The sequence below is a fragment of the Erinaceus europaeus genome, chromosome 19, assembly GCF_950295315.1.
Source record: "Erinaceus europaeus chromosome 19, mEriEur2.1, whole genome shotgun sequence".
Lineage (NCBI taxonomy): Eukaryota > Metazoa > Chordata > Mammalia > Eulipotyphla > Erinaceidae > Erinaceus > Erinaceus europaeus.
This window is the reverse complement of record NC_080180.1, coordinates 49,451,419-49,471,077: the sequence shown is the minus strand read 5'-3', so window position 1 is coordinate 49,471,077 and position 19,659 is coordinate 49,451,419. Positions and strand designations below refer to the sequence as shown.

At 42.6% G+C, this 19,659-nt stretch overlaps 2 long non-coding RNA genes across 3 annotated transcripts in view; one reads left to right on the top strand and one right to left on the bottom strand.

Moving 5' to 3' along the window:
• LOC132534643 (uncharacterized) overlaps positions 1–18,109 on the bottom strand; it is a 56,972-nt gene extending 38,863 nt beyond the window's left edge. The window contains exons 1-2 of the long non-coding RNA XR_009546372.1: positions 17,927–18,109; positions 5,884–5,972 (exon numbers count right to left, since the gene is read on the bottom strand). This is a non-coding gene — a long non-coding RNA (uncharacterized LOC132534643). The remainder of the gene's footprint in view (positions 1–5,883; positions 5,973–17,926) is intronic.
• The window catches only part of LOC132534644 (uncharacterized), a 95,478-nt gene that overhangs the window by 14,234 nt on the left and 61,585 nt on the right, over positions 1–19,659 (top strand). The window lies entirely within an intron of this gene.

The following is a 19,659-nucleotide window of genomic DNA, read 5'->3' as shown; positions in this document are numbered from 1 at the left end:
GGCCCCCCAGCAACTGTAGGATCACCCCCTTGGTCATTCCTGCTAATCCTTCTGCCTCCACCAGATTTTTATGGGTTGAACTTGGCTCTCTTCTCTGTAGTTTCTAGGTGATTTCACCTATTCACAGGCTATTACTATCTCACCATGAAGGCATTCACTGGGCTGATCTTTTTAAAACATGGGAGTATATAAAATAAAAAAAATGTGAAAATTTACCTTCAAGCCCAAGTCCTCAGCAATTCTCCAGACTCAGTGACTCTTAGCCATGGGTCTCTTAAAATTCTTTTTGCTGGGGGTTGGGCAGTAGCGCAGTGGGTTAAGCGCATGTGGCACAAAGCACAAGGACCAGCAGAAAGATCTCGGTTCGAGCCCCTGGCTCCCTACCTGCAGGGGAATCGCTTCACAGGCGGTGAAGCAGGTCTGCAGGTGTCTACCTTTCTCCCCCTCTGTCTTCCCCTTCTCTCTACATTTCTCTCTGTCTTATCCAACAATGAACGGCATCAACAATAACAATAATAACCACAATAAGACTACAACAACAAGGGCAACAAAAGGGCGGTAAAATGGCCTCCAGAAGCAGTGGATTCATGGTACAGGCACTGAGCCCCAGCAATAATTCTGGAGGCAAAAAGAAATTCTTTTTGCTCTGCTCCCCAACTCCAATACCTTAAGTAATATGTTTATACTTCTTTTCATTGACTTGTGAACTTTAGATAGCACATGTTAATTCTTCAGTACAAAAAAAAAGTTCTACCTAATACTTTGCTTATCATTCTTTTGCTGTAGATGCTTATAAAATACTTAAAACTGCATACATGTCATTCATTTTTAATCACTTTTATTGGGGGATTAATGGCCATTTTCCCTTTTTTTATTGGATAGGACAGAGAAAAGTTGAGAGAGGAGGGGACAATAGAGAGGGAAAGAGAAATATCTGCAGACCTGCTTCAGTGCTGTGAAGTGTCCCACCTGTAGGTGGGAAGCTGGGGGCTTGAATCCAGATCCTTATGCAGGTCCTTGTGCTTATACCTATGTGCACTTAATCCTCCTTTCATTTCATTTTATTTTCCAAAATCCTTTATTATAGAAATACCCTCCCATCAGCCTTCTGTATGCTCTAAAATCCTGAGCACAATTTCTTTTATTTTATTTTTGTAAAAAAAATTTTTTTAAAACCCTTTATTTCAATAGGAGAGAGAGAAACTGAGAGTGAATGGCATGATCTGGGGAGAGGGAGAGACCTGTGGCACTGCTTCACCAATTATGAAGCTTTCCTCCTATAGGTGGGGAGGAAATATTTTTATTTACCACTAGGGAAATAAAATTATTTATTAAATAATAAATCATTATAAATAATAAATTATAATTATAATAAATAATATTATAAATAATAAATCATTATTTATTATTTTGAGGGAGGAAGAAGAGAGGGAGAAGACATTCCAGCACTGCCCATTATTCAGTGATGTCTATAACAGGTATCAGTGCTTTTAGGTACCTGGAGAAAATATTTGAATTTCTTTCTAATAATAACTGTGTAAGCATTCATCCAAATAAAACAAGCAAGATCCACACAGTTATGCTAAGGCATAATCTCGAGGGGGGGATGGGATTGCTATGAATATTTAAACTCTTTCAGTCAAGTATTAATTCTTAGTTTAGCAAATTGGCTATAGCACATGAAGAAATACATATATTTCATATCCGCAATCCATTAATGCTTGATTTAAATTTAAGAATTCCAAGATAAACTAATCAGGAACAGTTTTTCTCAAACCAAGCGAACCATCAAACTCCTTTGAAAAATCAATTTTCCCTCTGTGTTTTGAGAATTATCACTGATCTTTCATTTGATGCTCCACTTATAGGCAAAAGAAAGAAGATAAAAGGCAGAAAAACCTGGAAATATGACCCTTCTCTTTGACCTGGAAGCCTCTAGATCAGGCTAAGGATCTCTTGAGGTGGTGCTAGGCCCTGGGAAGTGATTCTTCTCTCTCCCTTAGGTTGCTGATCTCCAAAGCTGGTGTATAAACACAAGTGACTCCATTTTGAAACTTGTCTTTCTGAACAGCTGGAAGTGAAGCTGTAAATGTGGCTGCCCATAGGCAATGAGTATAAGGCCGTGAATGCCCAAACTGATCACACTATCTCTACCAGAGAGTTTAAATGTTTATCAACTGCTGACAAACACCTGTCAAGCCTTTGGACTTCAGCCCAGAGAAAAGAGTAAAATCTAAACAGTATGAATGCCACTTTGCATGCTGTCACTCAGCCAATGACACCATAGCCCGGTCTCCAGATCTCTGATGAAGAGTCTGAAAGCCCGGCTGATGCCACTGAAACTACTGACTAAGACTGTCTCAGCTCTTACCACATCTGGGACTATCACCTTGACTATCTTTCCTCTCCCTTTGCTGCTCATTAGCTTATGTGAGTTGTAACAATAGAATTTGCTTCCTTTGGTGGGATATTAAGTGAGTTAAGTCTGTTTGACACTACGGAAAGACTTAAACGTGTGTCTGATTCTTGAGTTAACGTGCAAAATGGTGCTCTTGATGGTTGGACATGATGGGAAGTGCCACTCAAGAGAGATGAATATAGCTCATTTGGGATGAGAGTATTTGAGTTTTCTTAAGAGCTCTCACAGGTTTCTGGTCTTCCAGCTCTGTGTCTAAAGTCCTGAAGTAGAAGGTCGGAAAGAGCCATGGATGTGCTCTGCATGGGACTGGGATCACTCTTGAGTTGACATCATGAGGCCGTCAGAGATAAAGCTGTTGAGTCTCCAGTGGAAAGTTCTTGTCCAGTCTCCTGATGGTGGCTGGTAACTACCATGTGCAAAGACTTCAGGGAAGAAAGGGTACTCTGTGTTCAGGTGTCTTAACTATGAACTTTCCTGCCTTGCTCAAGGATAAGTAGGACTTCTTGGTGGCTCTAGGTCTCCTGTATTCTCTTCCCCTGATTTCCACCCCCTTTCAACACTTTTCCTCCCCTCAACTACTAGGTCTTGGGTTCTTGGGAAGGAATGTACTATCAAGCTTTTACTAGTTTTATTAGCTTGTTTTTTAGATGGAAGAAATAGGACTATATTAAGATTTAGGTCTCCCCTTGGAGTGAATGAAAGTCTTTGCAATTAACCAAAGCAGATAGATTTTCTTCCCCCCTTCGGAAGGAAGCAGAGGTTCATCTCACCTATTTAGGGGCCAGGCTGATCTTAGATGGGACATATGACCTCCAAAGTTCTGTTGTAAATTCCTACAATATGTTCATCAGAGCCACTCAAATTCCAGTTGAAATACTGGGTGAACTGAGTTGGATTAATTGATACCTTACTGTTCAGGATAGAAAGTCCCAATGCAACACTTCCTGATGACTAGTTTTCGTAGTCCATTTTTAAGCAGGCTAGGCATTCCTTCTTCAAAAGCTGCACAAATACTTGACTAAGAAAAGTCACTGTTTTGATGCTGTGTCTGAGGAATGTTAATCGATTGAGGCTTACTCAACACCCCAAAGAAGTTCTAATTTGACAATAGACCACCATATTGTGTCAGTCTTGGAAATGTTTTTCCATAACTTTGTAGCAGTTCATGAACTCTGCTCCCATTGCACCTGGGAACTGTCATCTCAACATAATCTCAGTTGTAGATACTAATTTATTCCTTCATCTCAACTGAATGTCAGCTCTCTCCATTGTATTAAACTCTGGGGTGTGGGGAGAGGGTAGGGTGGGAGACAGGATTCAAATGACTAAGTCCCTGTGTTTCATATCTGTAGAGACCTTCGAGATCCTCTAGTCAGAAACAAAACAGTGGTGGTGAAACAGTTCATGTGTGTGGAAAATGACTCTCTTGGCCCAGCGAGGCAAGGAAGCAGGCATCCATCTTTGTGCTGATTTCACAGGCCGTGAGACTTCTAGAACCACTATGTTCCAGGGAGACTCTGCTATCCTTTAGTGTTATTTATTTATTTAGCTACCTGTGCTAACAAAGCCAGCTTTCTGGGAAATGAGAGAGCTCCCCAGGTGGTGTCAGGAGCAGAAGGAAGTTCTGCTTTTCTGCCTCTCTAGCTCCACCTTCCAGTCCCTCTAGAACCCCTCTAAAGAAGACTGAGGTCACTGAATAGCTTAAGATGGTCTGAAAGCCCAAATGACTCCCAAGAAATAACATAGACTTACATTTCAAAAAGGCTCCTGATAACCAAATCTTTCCCCCTTTTTGGCAAAGACAAAGAGAGGAGCTGGAGGTATCTGTAAGTTGGATGAGGGGTTTCTATTCAAAAGGAGGTAGGGGGTGGGGGAGAGAAAAAAATTGCATGTGGCCATGGCTATGCTCAAGAGTTACCAGCTTATTGCAAAGAGCTGTTGTTAACTTGGTGTCCTCACAGTTAAGTGGAGGTTTTTACATACTTTCAAACCTCCAGAGGCTTGTTCATTAGCATCATGAGTTCATGTTTATACCGAGCATCAAGGGAGTGCTTTAGAAAATACAAATATCCTGCTTTACATATAGATGGCTTTGGATATTGCAAATGCACTGCAGTAGTATTTATTGTGTGTTTAAATGCTCTGCACAAGCATATTACCTTTTTAGGAACTAGTAGAAGATTGTCTTATTTTTCCCTCAGTGTTTATAAAACACAGCTCTTTTCTCTAGCTCTCTTATTCCCAGAAATTTGGTGTACATACACACACACACACACACACACACACACACACACACACACACACACACACACACACACATACACATACATGCACGCAGGCGCGTGCGCACACACACACATGGACATTAAGCAATAATTCAGGATTTCTGAACATCTTTATTTAGGTTATTTTCTTTCAAAACAATAAAATGTCTTACACATCCTTTTTAATGAAGAGAAAGCAAACACTTGAAAAGATATAACATCTGTGGGAAATATAATCTAAATTGAAAACTTGTGCAGACACAAGGAGCAAGGGAGAAAAATCTAGGGGCAGGAAGTATGGCAAGATGTGAATGCTAAAAGCAGCTTTTAAAAACATCACGCATGATAGAAAGTGCACAGATGAAATTTTAGGGAAGCACAACAAAATAAAGCAAAGCCCAGGCCCTCATCTTATCTGAAGATTGACAGCAGTGCTGTTTTGCTCGAGGTATAATTAATCTTGGATTATATTCCCACTGGGTTTTCAGATCTTAAAAGATGGAAAGACTGTATGTACCAACAGTCTGAAGATTTATACTTTCTTTCAGGAACTGTAGTTCTTACCTAAATAACTAAATACATGAATCTAAGGGCCTTTTTATTTTTTCCTTTTCTTTTCCATATTAATCACCTACAGGATGGTTTGTGTCTTTAAGCTGTTATTACATAGTTGTGCTAATCTCATCCTCTCCTTTAGTTAAGAGAACTTCTCTTTTGGTAAGATAATTTCTGTTAGGTATAGGGAGAAGAAAATCAATGAGAAGAGAACAGAGGGTTGTGAAGCTCAAGTGAGATTAATGTGCAGTGAAAATTTATGAAGAGGGACCAGTTGGTGGCACACCCAGTAGAGTCCACACATCACCATGCACACATACCCAGGTTCAAGCCCCCAGCCCCTGCCTGCAAGGGGAAGCTTCACAGAGAAGCAGTGCTGCAGGTGTCTTTCTTCACCTCTCTGTATCTATCTCCCCCTTCCATCTCAATTTCTCTCTTATCTCTATAAAAAAAGAAGGAAAGAAAGGGAGAAAGAAAGAAAGAAAGAAAGAAAGAAAGGGAAAGTCATCCCTCCACGCACCAAGCCCCAGTGGTACCCCTGGCAGCAATTAAAAAGATCATGAAGAAGGACTGGGTGATGGCACACCTGGTTGAGCACACACATTACTATGAGCAAAGACCCAGGTATGAGGCTGCGATCCCTACCTGCAGGGGGAAGCTCCCCGAGTTGTGAAACATTGCTATAGATGTTCCTTGTTCTCAATCTCTGTCTCCTGTCCTCTCAATTTCTCTGTCTTATCAAAACAAACAAAAAGATAAAAAAGAAAAAAGAATTTTTAAAAATTGTAAAGAACAAGCAACATATGATGGAATTATAATGTCTATTTAACTGTGACCAAGTGCAGTATAAAATGCAGCCCCTGGGCATGGAGGTGACACATCCAGTTGAGTGCACAAGACCCAGGTTCAAACCTGGAGCAGTGAATCAGCTGCAGGACTCTCTCTCTCTCTCTCTCTCTTCTTCTTCTTCTTCTTCTTCTTCTTCTTCTTCTTCTTCCTCTTCCTCTTCCTCTTCTTCTTCCTCTTCCTCTTCCTCTTCTTCTTCTTCTTTCTTCTTCTTTTTCTTTTTCTTCTTCTTCTTCTTCTTCTTCTTCTTCTTCTTCTTCTTCTTCTTCTTCTTCTTCTTCTTCTTCTTCTTCTTCTTCTTCTTCTTCTCTACCACCCCTACCCTCTCTCAGTTTCTCTCTGTCCTATCAAATAAAATAGAAAGAAAAAAAAAAGAGGAAAAAATGGCTGCCAGGAGCAGTGGATTTGTGTCACTGGCACTGAGCCCCAACAATAATCCTTGTGGAAAATAGAATAGGATAGGATAGGATAGGATAGGATAGGATAGGATAGGATAGGATAGGATAGGATAGGATAGGATAGGATAGGATAGGATAGGATAGGATAGGATAGGATAAAATGCAGCCGACACAACACGTTCTCTTTCCTGGTTCTGGTGGGGCCATGAGAGTAGACACCACGGACTGGGCAAGTTAAACAGCAAACACAGGGGCTGAGTGGTGGATATCAGCTTGAGCGCACATATTACAATGTACAAGGACCCAGGTTTGAGCCCCCAGTTTGTACTTGCAGGGGGAAAGCTTTGTGAGTGGTGAAGCAGTGTTGCAGTTGTCTCTGTTTCTCTCCCTCTCTACCATTCCCTTCCCTCTCAGTTTCTGTCTGTCTCTATTCAATAAATAAATAAAGACAATAAATAAATTAAAGAAGGACAGCAAACATGTCCTTTGTAGTTTGGAGGTAAAGAAGCTTGAGGGCAGAGCTTTAGCGAGGGAAAGTTCTAGCAACACCCCCGGCTTGTTATATCCTTACATGGCCTTCCTTGGGATCTCTCCTTCCCTTGTTCCCTTACTTCCCCTATTCTCTCTCTCTCTCTCTCTTTCTGTATGTGTGTATCTCTTAAACTCAGCTATCTCTTCTTTCTAAGAACACTAATTCTATTGTGAACTATCCACCCTGAGGAGTGAATTTTACTTGCCTTTCTAAGCCCACACTTCACACTGGAGGAACAGGGTTTCAATACAAGATTTTTAGGGCGCACTCAGTCCACAGGACAAGTGAGACTAGGCAGTCACTGGTGAGCCCCGACATCCTCTGCTTCCTCAACAACCCAACCACTGCTGCAAACAGAGGAACTGTCTCTAGAAAGCTTTTGCTGGGAGGCCTTCCTCCCAGAGTAGTGGTAACAAGTTCATCCTCTGTCTGTGTGTCTCACTCTCCAGATGTACATGTACACAGTATAATACTTCCTCAGACTAACCCACCATCACTCACCACAGAACCTGGCTATGAGGGAAGAAACGTGTGGTGGGGAATATTCTTCTGGCATGACCTAATCCACTTGAATGCACAGTTTCATTGCTCTGGGGCTCAGTTTTTCAGATAGAGACAGAGACAGAGAGAAAAAGAGACTCCATGGCATCAGAGTTTCCCAGGAGGCTATGACACTCTCATATGGTGTGGTGTGGCTCGAACTTGGGCAGGGCCAACCTATGGCAAGACAGACATCCCGCCAGGTGAGCTATCTCTCTGGCCCCAGAATTGGTTAAAAATATTTATTGATTGGGGGTCAGGCAGTAGCACAGTGGGTTAAGTGCACATGGTGCAAAGTGCAAGGACCGGCGTAAAGATCCCGGTTCGAGCCCCTGGCTCACCACCTGCAGGGGGGTCATTGCACAAGTGGTGAAGCAGGTCTGTAGGTGTCTAACTTCTCTCCTCCTCTCTGTCTTCCTCTCCTCACTCGATTTCTCTGTACTATCCAACAACAACAGCAATGGCAACAATAACAATAACAACAAGGGCAACAAAATGGGAAAAATGATTTCTAGGAGCAGTGGATTCATAGTTCAGGGACCGAGCCCCAGCGATAACCTTAGAGGCAATATACATATATTGCCTCTAAGGTTACAGAGAGAGACAGAGACAGAGAGAGAGAAGCTTAAGCACACCTGGCGCAAAGCACAAGGACTGGCGTAAGGATCCCTGTTCGAGCCCCCAGCTCCCCACCTGCAGGGGAGTCGCTTCCCAAGTGGTGAAGCAGGTCTGTGAGTGTCTGTCTTTCTCTCTCCCTCTCTGTCTTCCCCTCCACTCTCCATTTCTCTCTGTCCTATCCAACAACAACGACATCAATCATTACTACAACAATAAAACAACCAGGGCAACCAAATATATATATATGGATAAAGCAGAGAAAAATTAAGGGGGGAGAAGGAGATAGAGAAGCAAAGAGAAAGAGAGACTGAGACAGCTCCAACACCACTTCACTGCTTCTAAAGCTTCCCCTCTGCAGGTGGGGACTGGGACTTGAACCTGAGTCTTTGTGCATGGCAGCACATGCACTCTACAGTGTGCACCACCACCTGGCCCCAGGACTTACTGTTTTTTGAAGTCATGAATGTGAGGGTAGGATGGAAAATTCTAGATATATTTATTTTTTAAAATATCTTAATTGTGCTTATTTTATTTTTAAATATTTTATCAGTGACTTAATAATGATTAACAAGATTGTAAGATAACAGGTAGAATTCCATACAGTTTCCACCACCAGAGTTCTGTGTCTCATCCCCTCCATTTTAAACATCCCCATTCTTTATCGTTCTAGGATTATGGACTAAAATTCTTTATGGGGTATAGAAGGTAGAAGGTCTGGCTTCTGTCATTGCTCCTCCAGTCAGATGTTGGCAGTTCTATCCCTACCCCAAGCCTGTTTCTACCTTTAATTGTGTTTATTTAAATGATACAGAAAGATACAGAGAAAGAGACCAGAGCACTGCTAGCTCTGAATTCTGGTGGTGCTGGGAATTGAACCTGGGGTCTCAGAGCATCAAGCATGGAAGCCTCTTGCATAATCACTATGCTGTTGTCACAGCCCCAGATATAGCTCTTTGTGGACATGACAAGCCTTTGACAGCACCATAGCAGGAGGCCGTGTAATCTAGGACAAGCACAGGCAATGTGCCACTTCGGGAGGAAGGAAGACGGAGAGGGTGCATGGGAAGTGAGGGGCAGCTTAAGCTGTACACTGCTGCCAAATACGCATCAGGGCTGTCACTTGGTTCTCTGTGGCTGACCTTGTCGTTTATCTCTGAGCGTGTCCATTCTCCTCATAAATGAACCTTTGTTTTCTGTCCAGCATACAAACATCACGACCCATGTCTGAGAATGTTGGGAATTTTATTAGGTCCATAAAGTTTTAGCTGTGGTCTAGTCCACCAAGGCCAAAATAAATAAATAGAGTGTAAGGGTAACATTAAAAAAAAAAATCCTGGCTTTAAGAAAGAAAAACTGCCAAAGCACTAAAATAACTTTGTCACAGTGGCTTTAGAGGGGATTTCTACCCACCAACCGAGAATTCTGTGAAATTCAGACTGAGAAACTGCTGTCAAAGGACAGCCAGCATTCGAACTTCTCTGAGAAATTGTTTTACGGAGTTGACTTAAGAGGATAAAATGATTGGCAGCCAACTGGCTCAGGTATGAAGCTAACTGGCTCTTTTTTTTTTTAAAGCATATATCTAATTTTTTTATAAAGTGGGCATTCTGGGTAAATATTAATGGTAGAATTAATTCCCATATGTAATGTGGTGAATTTCATCATCATCAGTTTTTTTAAAAGACTTATTTGCAAGCAGGGGTATATAGCATAATGGGTATGCAAAGAGACTTTCTTGCCTGAGCCTCTGAAGTCACAGGGTCAATCCCCTGCACCACCATAAACCAGAGCTGAGCACTGCTCTGGTAAAACAAACACTGGAGTCGGGTGGTAGTGCAGCGGGTTAAGCACATGTGGTGCAAAGCACAAGGACTGGCGGAAGGATCCCAGTTCAAGCCCCCGGCTCCCCACCTGCAGGGGAGTTGCTTCACAAGCAATGAAGCAGGTCTGCAGGTGTTTATCTTTCTCTTCCCTTCTCTGTCTTCCCCTCCTCTCTCCATTTCCCTCTGTCCTGTCCAACAATTATGACAACAATCATAATTACAATAATAAAGCAACAAGGGCAACAAAATGGAATAAATAAGTTAATTAAAAAAACTTAAAAAAAGCAAGAAACAAAAAAACTTATTTGTTTGTTTATTTTTGATAGAGAAAGAGAGAACTTGAAGGGAAGGGGAAGACAGAGAGGGAAGGAGACACCTGCAGCATAGTTTCACCACTCTTGAAGCTTCCCCCCACCCCAAAGGTGGGGAGCTGGGGCTTGAACCTAGGCCCTTACACATGGAAATGTGTGTGTTCAACCAGATGCACCCATCTCCTCATGGCAATCTTTTCTGTTCTCTTCTTTGCTGAGGTTCAAAACCTGTACTATACAAATCTTTCCAGCTAACATCTCTGGTGTTTCATGATGATACTATTAGCGTGATTACTATTATTTATAATAATTTGAGCACTAATATTTGCTGGGCGCTGTTCGAGCTTTCTCATCAAGTGTACTAGTTGCTGGTATTATCTTCCATTTTTTTCAAATATTTACTTATTTATGTATTTATTCCCTTTTGTTGCCCTTGTTGTTTTATTGCTGTAGTTATTATTGTTGTTGTTGATGTCATTGTTGGATAGGACAAAGAGAAATGGAGAGAGGAGGGGAAGACAGAGAGGGGGAGAGAAAGATAGACACCTGCAGACCTGCTTCACCACTTGTGAAGTGACTCCCCTGCAGGTGGGGAGCTGGGGGCTTGAACCAGGATCGTTAAGCTGGTCCTTGTGCTTGGCACCACGTGCGCTTAACCCGCTATGCTGCTGCCCAACTCCCTATCTTCCATTTTTTAGGATAAAAAAATGATGCACAGATCAGTTCTTCTTGCAGTAGATCATATTAAGTCTAAAAGTTGAGAACATGGATAAAGTATATATTTAACTCTCAGCTATTAAGGTCATAAATGCCTTACAGATACATTTCTAATTACTTTCCTTGCTCAGTGTGACTTACCTATTGTCATTGTTATCTGTGATATTTTGGTGGTGTTCAGTGTGTTTATTAAGTATGCAGCTGAGTAGTAGAGGAGAAGTCATTATGTTGAGTTGAAAAAGCAAGATTCTAGGGCCTGCGTGGTGGTGCATCTGGTTGAGCACACATGTTACAGTGCACAAGGACCCAAGTTTGAGCCCCTGGTCCTTACCTGCAGGAAGAAATCTTTACGAGTGCTGAAGCAGGGCTGCAGGTGTCTCTCTGTCTCTTTCTGTCTCTATCTCTCCCTTCCCTCTTGATTTCTGGCTCTCTATCCAATAAATAAATAAATAAATAAAATTAAAAGAGGAAAAAGCAAGATTCTAAACAACTATGAAGGATTCACTCCCATGTGAAATCTAAAGGGTCATGCCTAGTATGCCGTATAGTATATATACAACACTTCTCTTATTCATTTATTCAATTATTTATTGCCTCCAGGGTTAGTGCTGGGGCTTGGTGCCAGCACTATGAATTCACTGCTCCTGGAGGACATTTTTTTTCCAGTTTATTGGCTAGGACAGAGAGAGGAGGAATAGATAGAGAGGGACAGAGACAGACACCTGCAGAACTGCTTTGCCACTTGTGAAGAGTCCCCACTGCAACTGGGGAGCCAGGGGCTTGAACCCAGATCTTTGTGCAGTTCCTTGTGCTTAGTTCTATGTGTGCTTAACTGTGTGTGTGCTACCGCCTGCCCCTCCCCCTTTTTTCTTTTCTTTTTTTTTTCACCAGAGCACTGCTCAGCTTTGGCTTATGATGGCACTGGAGATTGAACCTGGGACTTTAGAACTTCAGGCACAAGATTCTCTTTGCACAACCATAATGCTACCCCTCACCTCACCAGCCTAACACATATTTCTAAGAAACACATCAACCACTTGAGTGTGGAACTTCCTGGTCTCTGAGGATGGTAATGGGATGGAGGTGGTGTTACGTCCACTGCTGGTGCTAAGTGATGTGGCTATTCTCCACTGTCATTGATTTTTCTTTTTTTATAGGAAGTCATGAGCACTCACATACAGACATTATGGCTCTTTTACTTTGATGCTGCTAAGACTGTGAAAAGTACCTGGCACACACGAGGTTTAAAATGCTGGTTGAACTGAGGGCATTGTGTCAAACCAGTGTGTAGGGGGAAGGTTGGATTAGGTGGGAGCAAAGGCAGTGGCACACCAGCTTATGCGGTTATACGCACAAAGCATGACAAAGCACAAGGACCTTGGCTCCAGCCCCCTGGATTTCCCCCCCAAAGGGGCCACTTCACAGGCGGTGACGCAGGTCTGTAAGTGTCTGTCTTTATCTCCTCCTCTCTATCTTCCTTCCCCTCCCCTCTCAATTCTCTTTGTTCTATCTATAATAATAATAATAATAATAATAATAAAAAGGAGTGGATTTGTAGTGCTGGCACTGAGCCCCAGTCATAACCAGGGAGGCCAAGAAAAAAAAAAAAAGACAGGAGCAAAGGCTAAGAGACCTGATGTGACTTTGAGAAGTTTAAATGGACATGGTAGGTGTCAGGGATGAGCAAAGGAAGTCTGAGACATGTAGATTCCTGTTTCCCAATCAGGTTTACAGATACCGTCTTCTGGCTCTGCGGAGTCTAAGGTTCTTGACAATGCTGCCTTTTCTTTTTGATCATCTGAGTACCCACATTATAACTGTATCCCCTATGTAATTTGGTGTGGTGTTATATTTGTGCTTGTGGTTGAGTGTTGGCACCATATAATTACCCAAATAACAGTATTTAACATTTTAACATTTAAGTATGCTGGTCAGCACGTCTGACTGCTATTACTCTGGTCACTTCTAGTATGAAAGCCACCATGACCACCCCTCTCTTACTACAGGGCAGTAGAAAGCTAGGCCTTTTATTATTGTGGTTGTTTGTTTTTTAAAATAATATCTATATACAAATCTTTTGAAATATTTATTTTGTTTTATTCAATGAGAGGGAGATGACTGGCATATGGTGGTGCAGAGAATCAAACCTAGGCCCTCAGACATGTAAGTCCTATACTTTACGGCACAGCCATGCCCATTCCTTAGAATTCTGTTTATCCAGGAGTGAATCACACAGCCAAAATGCCCAAAGAACAAGACTGTCCTAAAGGATTGAAAAATATATTTATTTGTTTATTTATTGGATAAAGATGAAGAAATCAAGAGGGAAATGGGAGATAGAGGGAGAGAAAGAGAGATACCTGCAGCACTGCTTCACCACTCCTAAGCTTCTCACCTGTAGGTGGGGACTGGGAACTTGAACCTGGGTCCATGTGCATTGTAACATGTGCACTCTACCATCTATCAAGATTATCTGAGAAGATTGCTGCTTCATATGCCAGGAAGAGCATCTTGCTCACAGACAGTGGCTTTTAGGTTTTAGTGGAACAGAAAAGAGGAGAGCATGGGGGAAGACTCAGTCCTCAGGTCATCTCTGGCTCTAAGGGTTGGTGTGGCTAGTCCAATCTGCTAAGTTGTTAACGTCACATTCAGGGTAACATGATTGTGAAGGACTTGCGTCTGGAGGACTTGGTGGTAGGCATCAGAAAACCCCTTCACGGACGTGCTATTCCTTGTTTGTTCTTACTTTCTGTCTGCCTGGTGGCCCCTAGTTTACACACATACACACAGAGACACACACACACACACACACACGCCCCAGTTTACACATACACACTGAAAGCATCACTTTCCTAGTAACTAAGCCTAAGTAAAAATAATGTGGGGAAGCCCAAAGTGAAAGCCATGGAAAGGCTTGTTAAGAGAGAGCAGAGGCAGCTGGGAAGGTCCTAAGTGAAGGCCAAGGGTAATGGAAGGTGCCTAAGTTAAAAACTAAAATGGAGTCTCTCCTGCTTCTTCTTCTAGCGTTTGCCCTTCTTCCGTAGCCAGTCAACAGTTGAGCCTGATGTCTGCTTGTTGCTGGCTTTGAAAGTGACTGGGATCCATGTGGATTCAGTCGGCTAGGAAGAATCCTCAGTTTCCCCAATAAATGGGTACTCACGGGACGCACCACAAGAAGGTCGTCTCTCCTGCTAAGTCACAGGAGCAGGAATGTGAATGGTTTTAAGCCACTAAGTCTGTGGTACTTTGTTACAGCAGCCTAGGAAATTAGCATAACAATGGGCTGTCAAAATAAACAAAAGGTTGTGGGCCCAGAAGATGGCTTAGTGGGGAAAGCACATGTTGTATTATGGGGGTGGCCCCGGGTTCAATCTCCAGCACCACTTAGAAAAACCAAGGACAGCACAGAGAGAACTCCATGAGTGAGTGCTGGAGTGCTCTTTCTCTGTCTTTGTCTGACTCTCTCTCCCCACCCCTCTCTAAAATATACAGGGATCCTGGATTCATTCTGCTGCACTGTATTTTTTTTTATTTAATTATTTATTTTCCCTTTTGTTGCCCTTTTTTAAATTGTTGTTGTAATTATTATTGTTGTTGTTGATGTCATCATTGTTGGATAGGACAGAGAGAAATGGAGAGAGGAGGGGAAGACAGAAGAGGGGGAGAGAAAGAGAGACACCTGCAGACCTGCTTCACCGCCTGTGAAGCGCCTCCCTTGCAGGTGGGGAGCCGGGGGGGGGGGGGGCTTGAATCGAGATCCTTGAGCCAATCCTTGTGCTTCATACCACGTGTGCTTAACCTGCTATGCTATGCCCGACCCCCAGTGCACTGTATACTTAAATAACTTTGCTAATAATATATCTCCTAAATGGTTTACACTTGAGAAGGTAAGAAGCTCAATACAAAGACCTTTGATACAAAGACAGAGCCACAGAACAGACTTTTTCATGCTGGGCTTACTTCCTCCAATGCCTGGGTCTTTCTATCTATCTATCTATCTATCTATCTATCTATCTATTTATCTATCTATCTCTCTCCATGTACTTGCTGGTGTATGCACACACCCTGGTCAGGAATCAACTCTCACTGCCTCTCTTCCACTTGAGATAAAGAAAGAACAAACTTTGAACATTTTCTGATATGTCTGTTAGTCATCTGGATATCTTCTTTTGTGATTTTAAAATATTTTTTTTATTAACCAGAACACTGTTCAACCCTGGCTTATGGTGGTGTGGGGGATTGAACTTTGGAGCCTCAAGCATGAGAGTCTCCTTGCATAACCATTATGCTATCTATTCTCCGCGTGAAAATTCTTTTCATGTCCTCTCTCCATTTTTAATGGATGGGGTTGTTCTTAGATTTGGGGGAGCTCCTTATATATTTTGCTTACTAGCTCTCTATCTGATATTTGGCATGTAAAGATCTTCTCCCAGTTTGTAGTAGCCCAAACCTGGAAGCATCCCAAATATCTAAGGGCAGATAGATGGTTAAAAGAGTTGTGTTATATAGACACAGTGATCTAGATACTTAACTCAGCTGTATGAAATGACAAAACCTTCCCAATGTCCTGGATGGGACTTGAAGGAATCATGTTAAGTGAGATAAGTCAGCAGGAGAAGGATGACTACTTATAGGTGGTACTTAAGAAAAAAGGGAAGCATAAGGTGAAATTTAGACCGGGTGGGGTGTATTACAGCAAAGCTAAGGGCTCTGGACTAGAGGGAGACAGGAGGGTGGGGAGAAGGTGTTGGTATTTGGGACACAATGGTGAAGAGAGACTTGGGCTAGTGGTGAGACTGGTGTGGACACCTTTCACAGGGAGATAAGCAACGGTACCCATGTGTCAACAACTATCCTGTCTTTCCCCAATAAAATGATCTGGGAAAATAAAAATAAAGAGAACAAATATCTGAGGGACTGATTTGCTAAGCAAGTTACTCCAGAGAATTGCTTCTCACAGCAGGGACAGACTCAGTCCCCTGGGGCTCACATTGACTTCTATGTGTTCCCAACCATCAGCCCATTTTCCATACAGCATTGTCCTGGGACCAGCCATCTTTTGCATGTGGGAACTGCTTTCAATGTGGTCATCCAGAAATCCAAAGAGGAAAAGAGTATTTTTTTCTCTTTATAGGTAGTTTATAGAGAAAAGCCCAATGTAAAAACAACCCCACACTGCACTGAAAACATAAAATATCAGATAGTCATTGAACGGGCGCCACAGCCCTGAGGTTGTGTTCCTGGCAGCAAGATATGTTAATTAGATCAGCCTGGGCCCAGCAATCTTCTCTTGAGAAACCTGTGCATTCCTCCCATCTCAATGGTCTGGAAAGGCACTTTCTACTCTGCTTCCAAATAAAGTCTTGGGTTGAGAAATGCTAACGTGTTCATCTGTTTAAATCAGAGTGGACTCTGAAGGGTGGGGAGAGGATATTATTTTTCATCTCAGCCATTCAGAAAAAAAATAGCTTTCCAGAGGACTTTTGTTCCTATAATAAACCTAACTAGAGCTACTTATTCACTCAGAGAGAGAGAAAGAAAGAGAAAGAGAGAAGTTGGAATTGCAAAGGCCAAGAATCTGTCAGCTCCATAATAGTGGTTGACCAAGTTCTGGCATTGAATCCTTGTAAGATTTCCATGGGAGCCAGAGGACTATGGGAGTGGAGGGGAGTCTTATGAGCAAACAGCCCCGGAGCAAGATTGCCTTGAGATTCTGCTGATGTGCTTTGCTGTCAGGGAAGAAAGAACTCCTCTCTGAACTTCCTTGAGCAGTTAGGACATTTCACAAAGCAAAATTGCTGTCCCATCCTTGGGAGCTCAGGGTTGTCACACAGGGCAGAAGCCCTCCACAGAGGAGTGGCTGGATGGGTGTCATCTGCTTGTTCCTGAAAGCTGCTACATGATCACAGTGACAGGTTGGGGATGTAGTGTCCAGTTTAGCACAGAACTTCTGGCACTCGGGGATAGGCAAAGGGACGTTGGACACAATTTAAGTAGACTCTGTAGTCACAGTTGTGTGTTCCAAGTGCTTTCCGTTAAGGTCCCTGTGTCTGGGAGCTTCTCACTACAAGTCCATACCCCAAATCTTTCACTTTCTGAGTGTGACTGGAGTTTATCAATCCTGATCCTCCTTCCTGCCCCTTCCTTCTCTCCTTCTTGTCCTCTTCATTTTCTCCCCCTCCTCCTCCTTATTTCCTCCTCCTTCTTCTTCCCACTTTATTGTGGCCTTGGCAGTTTATACTACAGTTACTGACAGGTACAAGCTCTTATCTCCCATAATAGGTAAGCCTGGAAGATGCTTTCTTTCCCAACCTAGATCCTCCTTTTTTTTTTTTTTAAAAATTTCTTTATTGGGGGGTTAATGGTTTACAGTTGACAGTAAAATACAATACTTCGTACATGTGTAACATTTCTCAGTTTTTCACATACAACTCAGCCCTCACTAGGTTCTCCTCTGCCATCATGTCCCAGGACCTGAACTCACCCCCAACCCCCGAACCAGAGTCTTTTACTTTGGTGCAATACACCAACTCCAGTCCAAGTTCTGCTTAGTGATTTCCCTTTTGTTTGTGCACCACAACTCTAGTTCCTCCATTCCATCTCTTTGTGTCTTTCCCCATGTTCTTTGCTTTGGTGCAATATAACACACCCAGTTCAACTTTCTTCCTTCCTTCCTTCCTTCCTTCCTTCCTTCCTTCCTTCCTTCCTTCCTCCCTCCCTTCCTTCTTTCCTTCCTTCCTTCCACCCAGGCCCTTGTGCATGGTAATATGTGCACTCAACCAGGCAAACACCACTTAACCCCAGAACTCTGGATTCTAGCCTATCATTTAAATTTCTTTCTGTCTCAACAATATTTTTCAGAGAATTTGGAGAACAGGGCCTCCAAAACTTTCTGGGTCCTACCTGCTGGCACCTTCACTAGCATTGCAGACAGTGAAGTGGAGCTTCCAGGGGCTTGCAGATGGAGACCAGGGGCTTGAAGCTGTAGTTTCAGAAATCAAGAAGAGTCAGAAATCCAAATCAGTCAGAGAGTTGAGCTAGTCAGCACTGATCAAATCTACATCTGGCCGACTGGTAATGATTGACTCCCATTAAGGATGATGTCAGTTGTGTGATATGTCCTGGGATTAGACCCAATCTGGGTGCACTTGGGGTAAGGAACATCAGCTCTTGATTACATATGTGTAAAATCCTTGGTGCTCGCCAGGGGAGAGATAGCAGGGAAATGCACATTTAAATGTCAGTATTTATACAAAAACAAATTGCAGAGCTTTATCCAAATATCCAGATGAAGCCCCTCTCCTGTGGCCCAGGTTGGCGTCTACCTTATCATTAGGAAAAGATTGCCTTGGCCTCCAACCAGAGTCTCTTGTGAGTTCTCTGGTGATTTTGAATTCTAAGAGATGACTGGCTTTCCTGTTCTGATCCCTCTGTGGAGATAAAGATTTTCTTCCAAAGCCCAAGCCCAGAATCCTCTGGCTTGAGGATGCTGTGAAGTTCATTCTTCCCTTCCTGAAGGACAAAGACAGGTGGGGAGTACCTGTCCCAAGTGACACAGTCACTGGCCATGGCAGGAGGAGGACCCAACCATTTGCTCAAGAGATTGTCAACCCTTATAAACTACAGAGATGTTTTCTCTCTGTGAATTAAATTGCATGTGATGTGTTGGCATTATTTGGGAATCCCTTCTGAATCAGTAAATCTAACAGCCAGCCAACAGAGGATTTGAACCTGGAGGGAAAATTCCATGGCCCTCTCCCCCTCTTCCCTCCACCAGATCTACTTGTACTGATTTCCTTCTTCATTTTTTTTTATGAATGACCAATAGAGGGTAACAATTTCTGATTATTATTGGGGTTTATTTATGACTAATAGTGGTTTGCAAGATTGTCAGACTACAGGATATGGTTCTCATGGCACACCTGGTTAAGTGCATACATTACCAAGTGCAAGGACCTGGGTTTGAGACCCTCCTCGCCACCTGTAGGGGAGGAAACTTCCCAGGCAATGAAGCAGGTGTGTAGGTGTCTACCTTTCTCTCTCCCTCTCTATCTCCCCCTTCCCTCTTAGTCTCTATCTGCCTTATAAAAAATAGTCAGTCTTGCATGTGTTGACTGGTGATCCATAATAAAGAGAATTATAATAAGAACCATCTGACTTGTCATATCTCTGAAGAAGTCTGTGGAAAGATCAACTACCTGGGAATTGTCACACTCTGTCATTGTAACAGAGGGTAAAACTATTTGTTAGTAAATCTAGTGTATTAAAAGTACCCTGCCATGTATAGAAAAGCCAGCAACAGTGAGTTAAGTTACTAACATGAGACAAACAGGAACAAGCTAGAATATGCCTAATGCCATTCTCTACAATTGACATCTAGTGTTGATGATATTTCCATACCTACATGTACTCTCAAAGCTAAGGAACATGTCATTCCTGGTTCCATTAGAGTTGCTAGGGTGCCAACTTCTAACATTTGTTTTTAATAGATGGTTTACAGTACCGTTGCTGACACATGGGTAAAGTTTCTCATCTCACCATAGTGGGCATCTGCAGACTACTCTCAACACCAACTTAGAGCCTTTTCCATGATCGTGCACCAGGATCTAAAAGCCCTCCTTCCTCTTAGCCCTCTC